This window comes from Chrysemys picta, chromosome 2, assembly GCF_011386835.1.
Source record: "Chrysemys picta bellii isolate R12L10 chromosome 2, ASM1138683v2, whole genome shotgun sequence".
NCBI lineage: Eukaryota > Metazoa > Chordata > Testudines > Emydidae > Chrysemys > Chrysemys picta.
Genome location: NC_088792.1, coordinates 79,567,550 through 79,582,723, shown reverse-complemented (window position 1 = coordinate 79,582,723; position 15,174 = coordinate 79,567,550). Strand labels below are relative to the sequence as shown.

The following is a 15,174-nucleotide window of genomic DNA, read 5'->3' as shown; positions in this document are numbered from 1 at the left end:
AATCACAAGAAACTCAAGGTCAAAGTGAGCTGACAGCTCAATTTAATTGGAAAAAACACTTCACTTTAGTTACCCAACTCATTTAGTACTGTTATTTAACAGAGACTGGCTGTAGATAATTAGTCCCGAAACATTAAACAGGAAACTAGATTGTACGTCCATGGCATACTTTACAAGTGTTGAAGGTTGAACTCTGGCCCCAATGATGGCTAATTAAAGTAAGCACTGGGGGATCCAAGTAGAACTGCCAACCTGAAGACATAAAGCCATCAGATTTGCTTTTGCAGCAATAAATGATAAGGTTGGTTTCCGAGATCCAGTAGCAATATTTTTTGTATGCCACAATGAAAATGATGGGGAGGATACTGCAAAATCCTACAAACAATGTGTTTAACTTGAAGCATAAGAGTAGCCCCATTGAAGTCAATGGCACTACTCACGCCAGCCTAAGCATGTACTTAAGTATTTACACTTTGGAGCTAATCTTGTATAACCCACTGGTGAGTGCATGTTATAGGTCCCCCACAATGCTTGATCCACAGAGAAATGGAGCTATTTCAGCCCCCACAAGAGAGCCTTGACTCTACAGTGCAACTGTAGCAGCTCATGCTTTTAGCTCTCCAGTCCCCGAAGTTAATTGCCATTGTGTTGGTTGTGGGGTATTGCACTTGCACCAAGGAAGTCAATGGGAGCTTTACCAGTGACTTCAATGGGCACAGGTTGAAACCCTAATTTTCAAACATACCAAGATTGGGTAGAAATGTAAAATAGCATCCTGAAATCTTAAAGTTAGAGCACATATCTAAATGTTCTCTCCCAGCACTTTACTAATAGATAAATGCCGACTACTGTACATTATATTGTCAATAGTATTCCCACTGTGGTATTTAATATACCACCATTATCCCTGGCAATTATCAGATGCTCAGATACTGCAGTTATGGGCACCAGTGTATAAAACTAGATAACAAATGTTGTCTTTTGGCAAATGCTGCCTTTTAAATGGCAGCCATTATATATTAATAGAACAATGTAAATACGAGTGGAGTAGCATGCGTTAACTGAAGTGCGGGGGAGAAGGTAGTGAATTTAGTGTTCATGTAAGGTACCAGACAGATAAATCCTGGATTTCATTCTCCAGGATTATCAATCAAACAGGTACAGAAGTGGCAGCAGCAATACGAACTTCACCATAATGTTTAGTCCTTATACATCACCTGTGATACGGAAAGCCACTCCACTAAAGTGATGGGATAATTCAGCCTCCATATCCACGAAGGGCCTGATTTACAAAGATATTTAGACACCTAAAGACACAGATAGGCACCTAATGGGATTTTCAAAAGCACGTAGGTGCTTAACTCCAATTCAGATAGAGCAGGGACTTCAACCTAGGTCTCTGAAATCCCAGGCAACGTCCCTAATCAACAGTCTACAGAGTCAGTCTCTTTCTGCCTCAGTGCCTATATAGTTACTTATATAAAGAGAGAGTGACTCCCCAGCCTAGTGGTTAGGGCGCTTGCTGGGGATGTGGGAATCAGGCAGAACAGGGACTTGAACTTGGAGCCTTCCACATCCCGTGTGAGTGCTGTAACCCTAATGCTGTTGGCTAATCAGGTTTCTTACCCACACCCTAGGAATTCCATCCAAGATCTGAAAACTTTCCCAATCAACACTTCATTGAAAGTGACCCATTTCAATGGGGATGTTTCACTGAAATATTCCCAACCAGCTTTACAAACAACCCTCAATGTCATTTTTATTTAATACCAACCTTTCATCCGGGGAGTCAAAGGAGAAAGATTTATGGAGGCACTAGTGGTTCAAGGTCTGGGGCTTGCTCTGTTTAGTGCTGACTTTCTTCCCCTGCCCCCCAAATTTCAAAAAAAGTCTCAAAGTTAATAGGTCTGTGAACAGACACAGAGGGCTGTCCATGTGGATCAGCTTACAGGCGTGGCACCCTAGAGGGGCAAGGGACTTAAATTTTTAGGACATAAAAATTGCAATAGGGAGCTAAGCAATGGTTTAGTATCATAATGTAATCAACTTCTCCTGCCTCGTGACCAGTTCAGACCAGTTCAGGAGCAGTGCTCCAATTCTGACAATTGCCCGTCTTAAAGTGCTTTCAAGAGGGAAAGTGCTAAGTTGTGACAGTGACAGACATATGTGACAGTGATAAGAAAGGAATAACAACAATACCTAGCTCTTCGATACCACTTAGCTTCTTTGTAAAGCACTTTGAGATCTAAAAGATGACTAGGATCATTATTCCCAATTTTCAGATGGGGACAAATCACCCATGCCTAATCTCCATATCCCACGAAGTTTCCAATCCCTCCCCCCCTTCCGAATTTCTTTCCATTTTCCCTCTCAAATTATATACGCAACCTACACTTCGGAAGCTCCTTGCAGTTGCAAGAACCAGCATCCGGAGCCCGACCCCCCAAACCCGGCCGATATTTGAGATCCCGGTTTCACAGTCCCTGCTCAGCACACAGAGCATGCCTCAGTGTCCACACACGAGAGAACGGCGGGGCCTCTGCACTCCCGCGAAAACAAGCTCAGGTCTGAAACAAGCGCCGCCCGTTGATCTATGCCCTGCACCGCTCCGCCGCACACCGCGCTGGCCGGGTCTCACGCCAAACTCCTCACCTGCCGCCGCCGACGCTGCTGCTGGTCCTAGGACACTGCAGCAGCCGCAGCTCCCTGCCCGGGCTCCTCCTCCTCGTGCAGTCGCTTCAGCAGAGGCTCCGCGTTCTGTCTCCGCCCACCCGCGGAACCTCACAACTTCACCCCCCTGGCGCGCGCAGCAGCGAGCACCAGCTCCTCGGGCCCGGCCAGCGGCTCTCGCAAAGTGTTTTCAAAAGGGCAGCGGCAAGCGCGTCCACCCCTGCACTTGTACTCTTGTTTATGTCCAGTCCCTGAGCGCCCAGCGCTGCTCTCAGACAGACACTTGCTCATGCTCAGTGCCTGCATGGTCACTTTCTTTCTACCAGCCCCTGAACTGCCAAAATGCATTGTGGGGATTGTAGTTTTGTAATATAGTCCTACTTTACTTTAGGTTTTCCTGGAAGTGTCTCTGTGTGTAAGGGAGTGTGTAAGGGAAAAGAGGAGGAGGAACCATCTTCTGTTTCTTGTTATTTTGAACATTACATGCGGTGTGGTTATTTTATTCAGTGTTGGGCCCAGGTTGTTAGAGAGACACGGTGGGTGAGGTAATATCTTTTATTGGACCAACTTCTGTGGGTGACAGAGAGAAGCTTGAGTGCTTACGCAGAGCTCTTCTTCAGGGTCTGGAGAAGATCTGGCCGAGACCCTGAAGAAGAGCTCTCTATGAGCTCAAAAGCTTGTCTCTTTCACCCACAGAAGTTAGTCCAGTAAAAGATATTACCTTACTCACCTTGTCTTTCTAATAATTATTTTGTTAGTCATGTCATATGGGCTTCCACATAGTCATTCCACTAGGGAATAATCTTCTTTTTAAATGGATGAACCATAATTTCTTATGACTCACACAACAGATATAAGTGTGTACATACGCAAACAACAGAAGTGAGATTGGTCCTGTAAACTTACTTTGGACTTACCTGCTTATTGTCTGGATGTAAAATCATAGAATCATAGAAGATTAGGGTTGGAAGAGACCTCAGGAGGTCATCTAGTCTAACCCCCTGCTCAAAATAGGACCAACACCAACTAAATCATCCCAGCTAGGACTTTGTCAAACCAGACCCCTCCCTAGGTAACCCATTCCAGGGCTTCACCACCCTCCTAGTGAAATAGTTTTTCCTAATATCCAACCTAGACATCCCCCACTGCAATTTGAGACCTTGTTCTGTCATCTACCACCACTGAGAACAGCCTAACTCCATCCTCTTTGAAACCCCCCTTCAGGTAGTTGAGGCTGCTATCAAATCCCGCCTCACTCTTCTGCAGACTAAATAAGCCCAGTTCCCTCAGCCTTTCCTCATAAGTCATGTGCCCCAGCCCCCTAATCATTTTCATTGCCCTCTGCTGGACTCTCTCCAATTTGTCCACATCCTTTCTGTAGTGGGGAGCCCAAAACTGGACACACTACTCCAGATGTGGCCTCACCAGTGCCAAATAGAGGTGAATAATCATTTCCATCAATCTGCTGGCAATGCTTCTAGTAATGCAGCCCAATGTGCCGTTAGCCCCCTTGGCAACAAGGGCACACTGCCCAGCTTCTTGTCCACTGTAATCCCCAGGTCCTTTTCTGCAGAACTTCTGCTTAGCCAGTTGGTCCCCAGTCTGTAGCAGTGCATGGGATTCTTCCATCCTAAGTGCAGGACTCTGAACTTGTCCTTGTTGAAGCTCATCAGATTTCTTTTGGCCCAATCCTCCAATTTGTCTAGGTCACTCTGGACCCTCTCACTACCCTCCAGCATATCTACCTCTCCCCACAGATTAATGTAATCTGTGAACTTGCTGAGGGTGAGATGCATCCCATCATCCAGATTATTAATGAAGATGTTGAACAAAACCGGCCCTAGGACTGACCCCTGGGGCACTCCGCTTGATACTGGCTGCCAACTAGACATTGAGCCATTAATCACTACCCATTGAGCCCGACGATCTAGCCAGGTTTCCATCCACCTTATAGTCCATTCATCCAATCCATACTTCTTTAACCTGCTAGCAAGAATACTGTGGGAGACCGTATCAAAAGCTTTGCTAAAGTCTAGGTATATCACATCCACCACTTTCCTCATATCCACAAAGCCAGTTATTTCATCATAAAAGGCAATCAGGTTGGTCAGGCATGACTTGCCCTTGGTGAATCCATATTCACTGTTCTGATCACCTTCCTCTCCTCCAAGTGCTTCAAAATGCAGGGCTACCCTTCAGGACATTGAAAACAAGGATAGAAGCACTCAGATGCCAGGGTGAGGGGTGACCTTATAAAATCTTACACAGATAGATTAGATGGAAGCAACATGCAGCAGGGATAAATGTTCTTTGGGTTCACTGCCTTCCTACCAAACAAAAATTAGCATTCACTTCTGTTTCCTTAAATATGAAACCACTAATAGTTGTAACTGGCACTGCTTAAGGGCCAATTACATTTTTAAAGTAGATGGAAGTAAAAAGAGAGGATCTGGAGTGAAAGGGCATAGAAGTGGGAAGTGCCAGCTTTCATTTTCCACTAACCCTGCAAAAGCCATTCAGCTGAGAGCTGTGCAGATGGGCCCTGGCTTCTGTAGATTTCCTGAAGCCAAACACAAGGCTCAGGAGATTCACCAATTTCAAGAACGCACAGTATAACATAAAGAAGATCAGAGGCTGCATTTTAAACATAAACAAACAAAAGCACCATCACATCTTTCACTTTCCCTAGGCACCAGTACACCTTGCTATTTTAAAAAGAAGTCACTGGAAGCTGAGGATGCTTCTCATGCCAATGTTGCCAACTCTCAGGATTTCTTGGGGAGTTACATGAGTTTGGTTGGTACTGGAGGCTAAAGCTAGTCTCCCTGTGAAGCCAGGAGCTCCTGAACTCTCCTGAATTTCATCCCTGCCTGGGGAAATCCCCTTGCTTTGCTGTATTCCTCACCTTTCCACCTCCTCAGAAAAGCCACCAATCAGGGCTACTACAGGAAGCAGGCAGATTCCCCCTCCCCTCAGGACGTTGGGGTAGCGTGAGAGGGAATAGCCAACAGCTTTCTCACAGGAGGGGAGCAGAAAGAGTCCTGCTACTTCCCCATCCTCTCATGTGATTAGTGGGTCAGTCAACTCTCGGCTTCTCCTGTCAATCCCAGCAACACCAGCCTAGGGAAAGGGTGAAGAACCTTGTCTGTCACCCAGCTGCAGTAGTCTCCCCCCATGGCTGGGTTGTATGTTTGTGAAGAACCACAGGAGCATAGGTGAAGATGGAGGGACAGGCCTATGTGGGGGTTACATAATTAATTGTGTGGGCGGGAAGACACATAATTAAATCGATCAATTACAGGCAGCACTAATTGTCTCTCACACACTGGGGATGGGCAGGGGGAGTTAACAATTCTTTTAAAAAAATTCTGATTTTTGGAGTCTGGCTAAATTTTTGAACTTTGGTCATTTCTCATGAGGTTTGTTTGTTTGTTTTCCTGTTTCTTTTTTTTTTTTTTTAAATAGAGTTTTTGGCCAGTCTCCTGATTTTTGAACATTTGAATTTTTGAACTATGGTCATTTCTCATGAGGTTTGTTTGTTTGTTTTCCTGTTTTGTTTTTTTTTAATAGAGTTTTTGGCCACTCCTTATTTTTGAACCTTTAAGGGGAATCTCCAATACTCTGTGTGGGTGGGTCTGAGATCATTTAAGGTTGAAAAATGAAAGCCTCACCCCAAGTGTTTTCAGGGGCACTCCAATTACTCTTTCTGCACCACTAGGTGGGTGGATTTTCCATTCTATCCTTTCTACCACCACCTCCCTGCCCTGCCCCGCCCCATCTTTTCCCCAACCTTATAGTCACTTCCCTTCATAGCTTTTTCCCCATAACTCCGTCTCCCTGCCATCTCATTCTCATCCCCCTCCCAGGCATTCATATGCCCCTAACATCCTCTCTGTTCCTTCCAGTTTTCTGCTCACCTACATTCTTCAACTTCCCATGGTCTCCATTTCTTCCCCCCATTCTCCCTCCCTTTCCTCTTCAGTTTCTTGTCCCCCCTCCCCACTCTCTCCATCCTGACATTCCCTTGCTCCTCAGTCTGTCTGCCCCCAAAGTCCCTATCTGTAGTCCACATTCCACTGTCCCCTCACTGTCTCCTGCCTGGACTATACGTGGTAAATGTGGGCAGGAACGTCCATTAAAGAAAGCCTGGCTTCAGACCCATTGGAGACAATGGAAGATAGTAGCCATCTTTTTTTCTAGAGGCAGGCTCATTTCCAGCACCAAAGGATCTAAGGAAGTGATGGCCATTGGGGGTGAGGGTACCCATGGGGACATGTGGTGATTTTAAACAGACAGAACTCACAAGATAGCCCAAGCTTATCCTGAGATCATCATCAGCTTTTAAAACAACACACTAAAATCATGAGGATAACAGAGAGAGATGGCATCTCTGTATGTTTTAGGATTGAACCAGCCCTCAGTGAGCATGCAATATTACAAAGTCTGTACCTGATCCTGCTTCTACTGCAGTCAATAGATGGTTTGCCATTGACTTCATTCAGGCCCTCTGTCATGGGAACTTCCTATTTTCACACCCATGTAGTACTCAGCAGTTAATAATATGGTAGTAATTCTCATGTTTGCTCATGTTTGTATGTATAATTAAATACTCCCAGAGCGACAAAATTGTTAAACATGCTTTCCATAAATTAATGTAAGGCTTTAACTGTTGAAACATTTGCCCCTGCTAAACTTGATTTTCCCCAAATGACTATCAATTTAATAGGTTAACACTCCCTCCCCCAATCTGTGTTTTGTTGCAGATTATGTAACTAATGATCCAAAGAGCTATCTTCTGTAAAAAGAAATATACACTAAGGGTGGGATTTTTCAAGAGTACTCACTGTGGTGAGTCTAAATCTACTTTTCTTGAATCCACGTGAATTTTACCATTGACTTCCCTGGGAACAGTTAGGCCAATGCTGAGCACTTTTGAAAAATTTCACCCTAGATTAGCACAAAAGCTATAAGAATGACTAAAATAACTATAAACTTAATAAAATATTGGCTTGTGAATTGACCAACTGAAAGAGGTCTCACCTACCAAATTTCTAATCAGCATTGTGAGTTATAGTTCAGTCTTAAAAAGATCTTAAAAAGTGCTAGGTCTGTCATCCCTATAACTGGAACAATACAATAAAATATTAATCAGCATTCTAATGAATAAAACACACATTTATTTTGCTGATCCTGTCAGCACTTTGTTAATTTTCCACAAATGTTCACAAGTGGAATTTTTGTCTCCAAGAACGTTTGCTGAAAACTGAAGTTTTATGAATACTTGTTTGAATATTCACAACAGCAATGTTCTCAAAGCCATTCCTCCTTTTCAAAAAAGTTTCAGTGATCCAACCAAGAAGCAGAAAATATATATGTGAATTAGGTGGCCAATTGCACACCACAAATAGTGAATAGCCAAAGACATAGAAATAATAGTTTATGAAGCTTGAAATGTGTTTGTGTGAAGTGTTCATAGATCCATTATGATTAACAGTCAATGTCTGTGAGGGTAACTTGCAAATAGAAAATAAAAGGACATCAAATTTTTCACTGCAAAACAGTTCATCCATCTCCAGTCACCACCCAAAAAAGGAATTTCATGATTGTAACAAAGTTTTAGGGCATTGACAGTAAAGGTATATTTCCATTAAAGGGCAGGGAAGCGTTTTCCTTAATACTTGATAACATTGTGGTTACCTAGATGAGATGGTAGGAGTTTGCCGGTAGGTGACCACTGTGGGTATGTCTACATAACCAGTAGGTTCTTACAGTAACAGATCTCAGAGCCTGATTCTACAGACTCAAGCTCCAAGGGCTCGCACTCTGGTGCTAAAAATAGCTGTGTCGATGTTTAGGTTCAGGCTGAAGCTCAGGGTCTGAAGCCCACCCCCTTCCTTAAGCTTCAGAGTCTGAGCTCCAGCTTCTTAAGACACTGGCTGGATGGGTCCACAGCACCGATGCAGAAAGAGAACTGGCAAGCCATGGGATTTGTTTCTAATCTTAAATGAATACAAAAATAGTTTCTAGTTCACATGTCCCTATCCCTTACATGTGCATTATTGCACCCTTGCTAGTTGCATGCATCCTGTCCTGAAGAGAGCAGGAAAATAGAGCTTGGTCCTGCAAGGTGGCCCCCAATCCAGTAAATCAATGGGGTTATTCATGTGCTTATAGTTAAAATGTGCTTAATTGCTCTGCTGGATAGGGGCTAGAGTGCTCAGCACCTTACAGAATTGAGCCCATCATTCAGAAGTGGTTCTTGTTGACTCTGCAAACCATGTTTGTGAGGCACAAAGCGCAGCTTTGATTCCACATTGCTGCCCACCTTAAAGATGCCTTAAAGCTGTCTCTTTGGCCTGAGTCAAAAATCCTGGGAGGTATCCCTGAATTCCGTAGCTTTTTGTGACTGGGAAACAATTTTCATTTGTCTCCAGCTGTGAGTTAGTCAATTTGGAAGTGTGGCATCAGAAGAAAAGCAGAACCATATATCAAAACACCATACTTAAAGTCAAACCATTCCGGAAAAAAAAACCCAGGCATTATTTAGATATGGATCCCTTCCAAAAGGATATCACTGAACAATATTTTGAAGATCTGTACCAACAAAGGAACTATGTATGAGTTAGAAGCTCGAGAGGCAAAACAGCTCTCTACTCCCTCTGTTGGTGAAAAGGGAAAAATGCTGCCATAGAAAGCTTCATTTGCTTAGACTACCTACCCACAATTCCTGCAGTGACACTTGGGGAGCCGCCATACCTATACAAGAACTTGGATTTGGGGGAATAGTGGGCTCCCAGAAAGGCTCAAAGAGGGGGAAGAGGCTCTATTTTGTGGCAAAGGACTGGGTTCCAGACAGCCAGGAGTCTAATCAAGGGTCCTAAGTGCTCTTGGGGTATGTTTATACTACCTGCCGGATTGGCGAGCAGCGACCAATGCAGCAGGGAGTCAATTTATCGTGTCTAGTCTAGACATGATAAATTGATCCCCGAGTGCTCTCCCGTCGACTCCTGTACTCCACCGGAGCAAGAGGCATGGGTGGAGTCGATGGGGGAGCGTGAGCAGTCGACTCACCGCAGTGAAGACACAGCGGTAAGTAGATCTAAGTACGTCGACTTCAGCTACGTTATTCACGTAGCTGAAGTTGCATAACTTAGATTGATCCCCCCCACTGTAGACCAGGCCTTGGATCCCTTTTCGTGGGGATTCCGTGTCAAGAGAAATGCAGAGGGCAACAGCAGAGCTGAGTGGACTCTGATGGGGCCCTGCTTCTGCAGCACCTTAGTAAAACCGAAGCACTAAGTTGGGTTACGGGGCGGTGCTTCCAGGCAAACAGGTCCCCTGGGGCTGGACACAGATCTGCAAAGAGACTACTGCTACCTACTGACCCAGCAGTCAGTGGGTTTTGTTGGAGGAGTGAGGTGATGCAGCCAAGGGACTATTTATTACCTCCAGTGGGTGACAAGGGAGTTAGATGAACGACTAATGACCAAAGTTACTGGGAGGGAGGGTATTCTACTCTTTATTTGCATGTACAGTTGCCGCATTTCCTCAAGTTCATGATGCATCCGAAGAAGTGAGGTTTTTACCCACGAAAGCTTATGCCCAAATAAATCTGTTAGTCTTTAAGGTGCCACAAGACTCCTTGTTGTTTTTGTAGATACAGACTAACACGGCTACCCCCTGATACTTGACACCGTGCAAGGCACTAAATTTAGCCGCATGGAGTGGAAATCCATCAACCTCAACAAAAACTTGCCCCTTAATAAAGATTTTCTTGTTTGTACACAGTCTCAGGATGCTTGTGAGTGTGAAAGATCGCCTCCTAAGGGCACCCAGGGAGGGGGGCATTTAGTTTCCCCAGGTTTCTGGAAAGTGACTTGTGCCAGTTTAGTTATTTGTTAAGAAGGATCCTAGCTATATTGAACCTTGCTCTTTTTGCTACCATTGGCCACCCGGCAGAAAGGTTACACTACCAAGTACTGCAGTAACCTACAGCAGCAAGTACAGGAAACATTCCAATTTGATGTTAGTGCTCTAGTAAGAAAAAAAATCAGTATCCATTTACAAGTCTCTCTCACTGTACATACCTATCCAGCCATTCCAATTGGTTTCCTATACTGTAGCTTTGTATGAGATTTTATACCATCACAGTTAGGTTTAGCTATGCAGTGAGCGACCCATAGTGCTCTCAGTTTTCATCATTTTTGTGTCTATTGCATGACTAACCGTTCTATGGGCATTTATGTTAAGTATTCTGTTAACCTCTGTATACAAGGAGAAAATCTTTCATTTGAAGCAGGTAATAGCTACAAATATGTCTCAGAGATTGAACCAATGGCTATTTAAAGTATCAGTCTTCTACATTTTGTTGGATGGAAAGAAAATCAAGGTATGTGATAAACTGTACTACACCACACCCATACTATTAGAGGTTTGAAGCCAACCAATCAATGTGTATAAACTGTAAACATTCTGGACAAGCACCAGAGTGAGTCAAGTCTTGTGAAAGGCAATAAACAAAAGTCCCAGGACTCTGCTACTCTTTGATCAGACTACCAAAAACACTAATTCAGACAAATACATGATGTACTCATTTGTAAATAAAGGCAAAGCCTTAGAATGAAGGTCTTTATAAATGTGCTGTGCATAGATTCAGATTCACTCTGCCAGATGTGGATGAATTGGTCCCAATGAGCATATATTGGATACACGCATTCTTAGAAACAGCAGAATTCTCCAAACTTTTGGTTGCCAACGTAACGGGTACAGTGCCCTGCAATAGAAGGCCAGCATCAACCATACCCACTGCTGGATTATGCGACATCCAATCATAGTAGTGTCATCCAGAAAACCTGCACCAGAGTTTATGGATTATAGAATACTGACCTGTTCTAGTTTCTGCAAAAGGTGAGGCCAGATGCATGTGAGATTAAATCTACATTTGCTGCTCAGCAACACCACCTCTCAGGGTATGTCAACACAGCAAGAGCTGTGCATGAGTTAGCCAATCTGAGCTAGCTTGAATCCGGCTAGCTGTGTAGACAGACTTTAAGGGATTCCCAACTTGAGACAAACCGTGCTAACACTCATTGAGCCGGTGTGCTAAAAATAGTGTAGCATGGGCAGCAGCTTGGGCTAACTGCCCAATTATGTACCTGTTGTAGGAGCACCAGTGATCTGTATGCTACGTATAACCTTTATGCTCAAAAGATCTGTTACACTTCCTCCCGCCCCCCTTTTCCCCCCCGCCTGCGCCTCATGTCTCCTCTCCCTCTTTGAATACCTGTGAAGTGGCTTTCCCCCTCCCCCTCCCTCCTGGAATGCTTGTGGGATGAATGGGCTGCTTAAACAGCTGGAAGATCAGAAGAGCTTCCAAGTAGACAAGGTGTCTGGGACTCTAATTAGGCAGCGCTCACACACCCAATGCATGGACACTGCCCGAGGTGGAGTGTGACCAACCAGGCGCGGCCAAGTCATCTGTAGTCGCAGGCCATGAGGAGCAGGTCCTTAAAAGGGGAAGGGGCCATGTGCTCAGGAGTGCATTCACAAGCTTGTACCTCCCGTGAAGGCCCTTCACCCAGACCCAGGGCCGGCTCCAGGCATCAGCCCAGCAAGCAGGTGCTTGGGACGGCCAACGGAGGGGGGGCGGCACTTCCAGCTCTTCAGCGGCAATTCGGCGGCGGGTCCCGCACTCCCTCTCAGAGCGAAGGACCAGCCGCCAAATTGCCATCGAAGACTGAAGCGGTGGCGGTAGAGCTGCCGCCGAAGTGCCGCAGATTGTGATCCCGGCTTTTTTTTTTTTTGCTTTTTGCTGATTGAGGCGGCAAAAACCCTGGAGCCGGCCCTGCCCGGACCGCCTGGCCAGTGGTTCGCTGTGTTGCATTTCATCGTGCCTCGGGAAGACTTACCTTCATCACACTGTCCATCACTGCGCTGTGGGACACTTACCTTCAAGGATCCTAACATCTCCAGTGCCGTTCCTGTCCTGGGAGCGTGAGTATGCGAGTGTGAATGTGACACCCCCCACACTTCTTTTGAGCTTAGCTATCAGTATAATAAATGTGCTGCTTTCTGCCAAACTCTGGTGGGTCATTAGTCCTCCCTAAGCTTACTAGCTGGCCCAATTTCAGGGAACAGTACCAATGAGGCCCAGGCAGGTTTGTACTCAGGGAAGCTAGCCCCTCCCACTTCTCACTGCTGCCCATGCCACCAGGGCTACACTACTATTTTTAGCATGTTAGCCTGATGAGCGCTCATGCAAATATGTCTCCTCAAGCTGGGAATCACACCCCCAGCTCCAAGTGTAAACTTACCCTAAGGGTCAGATTGCAGCTGGCCTTGTGTACACGTGCCAGGAAGGGGAGTGTACACAAGGTGCTATATGCACCAATGCAGGGGGCAACCATGATCCCAGTATTTCCACTCCCTGAGCACAAGGACTGAGGAAGTGTTAGTGCTGTCAAGGAGTATGAGTACAGCCCTGTCCATCTCCCTGCTGGCTGGTGAAAACCAATTGATAGAGAGGGAGTTCACACTACACTTCCAAAATGAAATGCAAGAGCTGCCTCTGAGCTCCACCATCAGCACTCTGCCTCCCATGTGATCTACAGGTAGAATACTTCCTGAGACTGCCACTAGTCGATTTTGCCTCTGCACCTGCATTGCAAGGCTGGGTCTTCTAAAGGCTTGATACAGAGCCCAAAGCACTTATGTTAACTATCTGCTAAGGTGTTTATACCCCTCTCATTGCTATGGTATTTGAAAGCCAACCCTTCAAACACCTCTATGAGAAGGGGTATATAAATATTTGTATCCCCATTTTATAGATGGAAATACTGAGATAGAGAGCCTAAGTGAATTAAAAGGTCACATGCAAGATATGAAGGTGAAGGTGACAGGAGAAATCCTCTTAGCCCCATATTCAATCCACTAAACTGTGTTGCCTATGTATGACAACCTGTTCTGGTTCAACAGGCTATAGAAGTCAATTTCATATGGAAATAAATGTAAGAGATACATCAAAGATACCTCTTCAACTGCCATCAAGAGTAAGTGATAACCTATGGTTCAGATTCCTATAATGCAGAACAGTTATCTCCATATGGTGCTTAAAAATGGCATTCCCCCCCCCCCCCCAAAAGCACAAAACAAAATACAGTAGAACCTCAGAGTTACGAACTGACTGGTCAACCACACACCTCATTTGGAACCGGAAATATACAATCAGGCTGCAGAGACAAAAAAAGCAAATACTGTACAGCACAGTACTGTGTTAAATGTAAACTACTAAAAAAATAAAGGGAATGTTTATAAAATAAAGATTTGACAAGGTAAGGAAACTGTTTCTGTTCACAAATTGGACGTCAAGAATTATAACATTCAAAAACCAGTTGGAGAACACTTCAATCTCCCTGGCCACTCGATTACAGACCTAAAAGTCGCAATATTACAACAAAAAAACTTCAAAAACAGACTCCAATGAGAGACTGCTGAATTGGAATTAATTTGCAAATTGGACACCATTAAATTAGGCTTGAATAAAGACTGGGAATGGATGGGCCATTACACAAAGTAAAACTATTTCCCCATACTTCCCCCCCGCCCCCTACAGTTCCTCACATCTTCTTGTCAATTGCTGGAAATGGGCCATTTTCATTACCACCACAAACAGTTCTTTTTCTCTCCTGCTGATAATAGCTCACTTTAACTGATCACTCTCCTTATAGTGTGTATGGTAACCCCCATTGTTTCATGTTCTCTGTGTATATATATATATATCTTCCTACTGTATTTTCCACTGCATGCATCCGATGAAGTGGGCTGTAGCCCACAAAAGCTTATGCTCAAATAAATTTATTAGTCTCTAAGGTGCCACAAGTACTCCTGTTCTTTTTGTTTCTGTGCTTGTTTCATTTAATTTAAGATGGTTAAAAGCAGCATTTTTCTTCTTCATAGTAAAGTTTCAAAGTTGTTTTAAGTCAATGTTCAGGTGTAAACTTTTGAAAGAACAACCATAACGTTTTGTTCAGAGTTAGGAACATTTCCTTCCTGAAGTGTTCATAACTCTGAGGTTCTGCTGTAAGTGCATTAAACTGTATTGTATATGCAATCAATAAAGAGACATAAGAAAAAAGAATCCCCTGCCACAGAACCGTTCAGAGATTTACATGCTGAACCCTAAGCAGATGCTCCTTTTGGATACAGAAAGAGGCTTATATAGATCTAATACCATGACTAAGTAAAACTTTCCACAACCTAAAAGAATGAGTAGGTGGATGGTAATGACAGTAAGCTAAAAAGACAGCAAAACTGAGGGACTCAGTGACAGTCTGCATCAACAGATGTTCAGTAACCCTGTGATAGACAGCATTAGAAGAAGCTTCACTGTGTGATGAAGTGACTGTCTTATGATATATTAGTAATTATTCAGAAGTAGGAAAGTGTGAAAGTCTTGTTGCTACATAAATTATCTGAAAAAACAACAAGGAGTCTGGTGGCACCTTA

The 15,174-nt window shown here is 44.3% G+C and overlaps 1 protein-coding gene across 15 annotated transcripts in view; it reads right to left on the bottom strand.

Moving 5' to 3' along the window:
• POMGNT2 (protein O-linked mannose N-acetylglucosaminyltransferase 2 (beta 1,4-)) overlaps positions 1 to 15,174 on the bottom strand; it is a 140,389-nt gene that overhangs the window by 46,823 nt on the left and 78,392 nt on the right. For 7 of the 15 annotated variants that reach the window (XM_065583560.1, XM_065583561.1, XM_065583563.1 and 4 more), the window contains exon 1: positions 2,653 to 2,965. The exons of 1 other annotated variant lie outside the window; for it this stretch is intronic. The gene's annotated coding sequence lies outside the window, so the exon portion shown is untranslated. Of the gene's footprint in view, positions 1 to 2,392; positions 3,002 to 15,174 lie in introns of those variants that run through there. 7 more of the 15 variants (XM_005278685.5, XM_005278688.5, XM_065583567.1 and 4 more) reach the window with 5 other exon arrangements.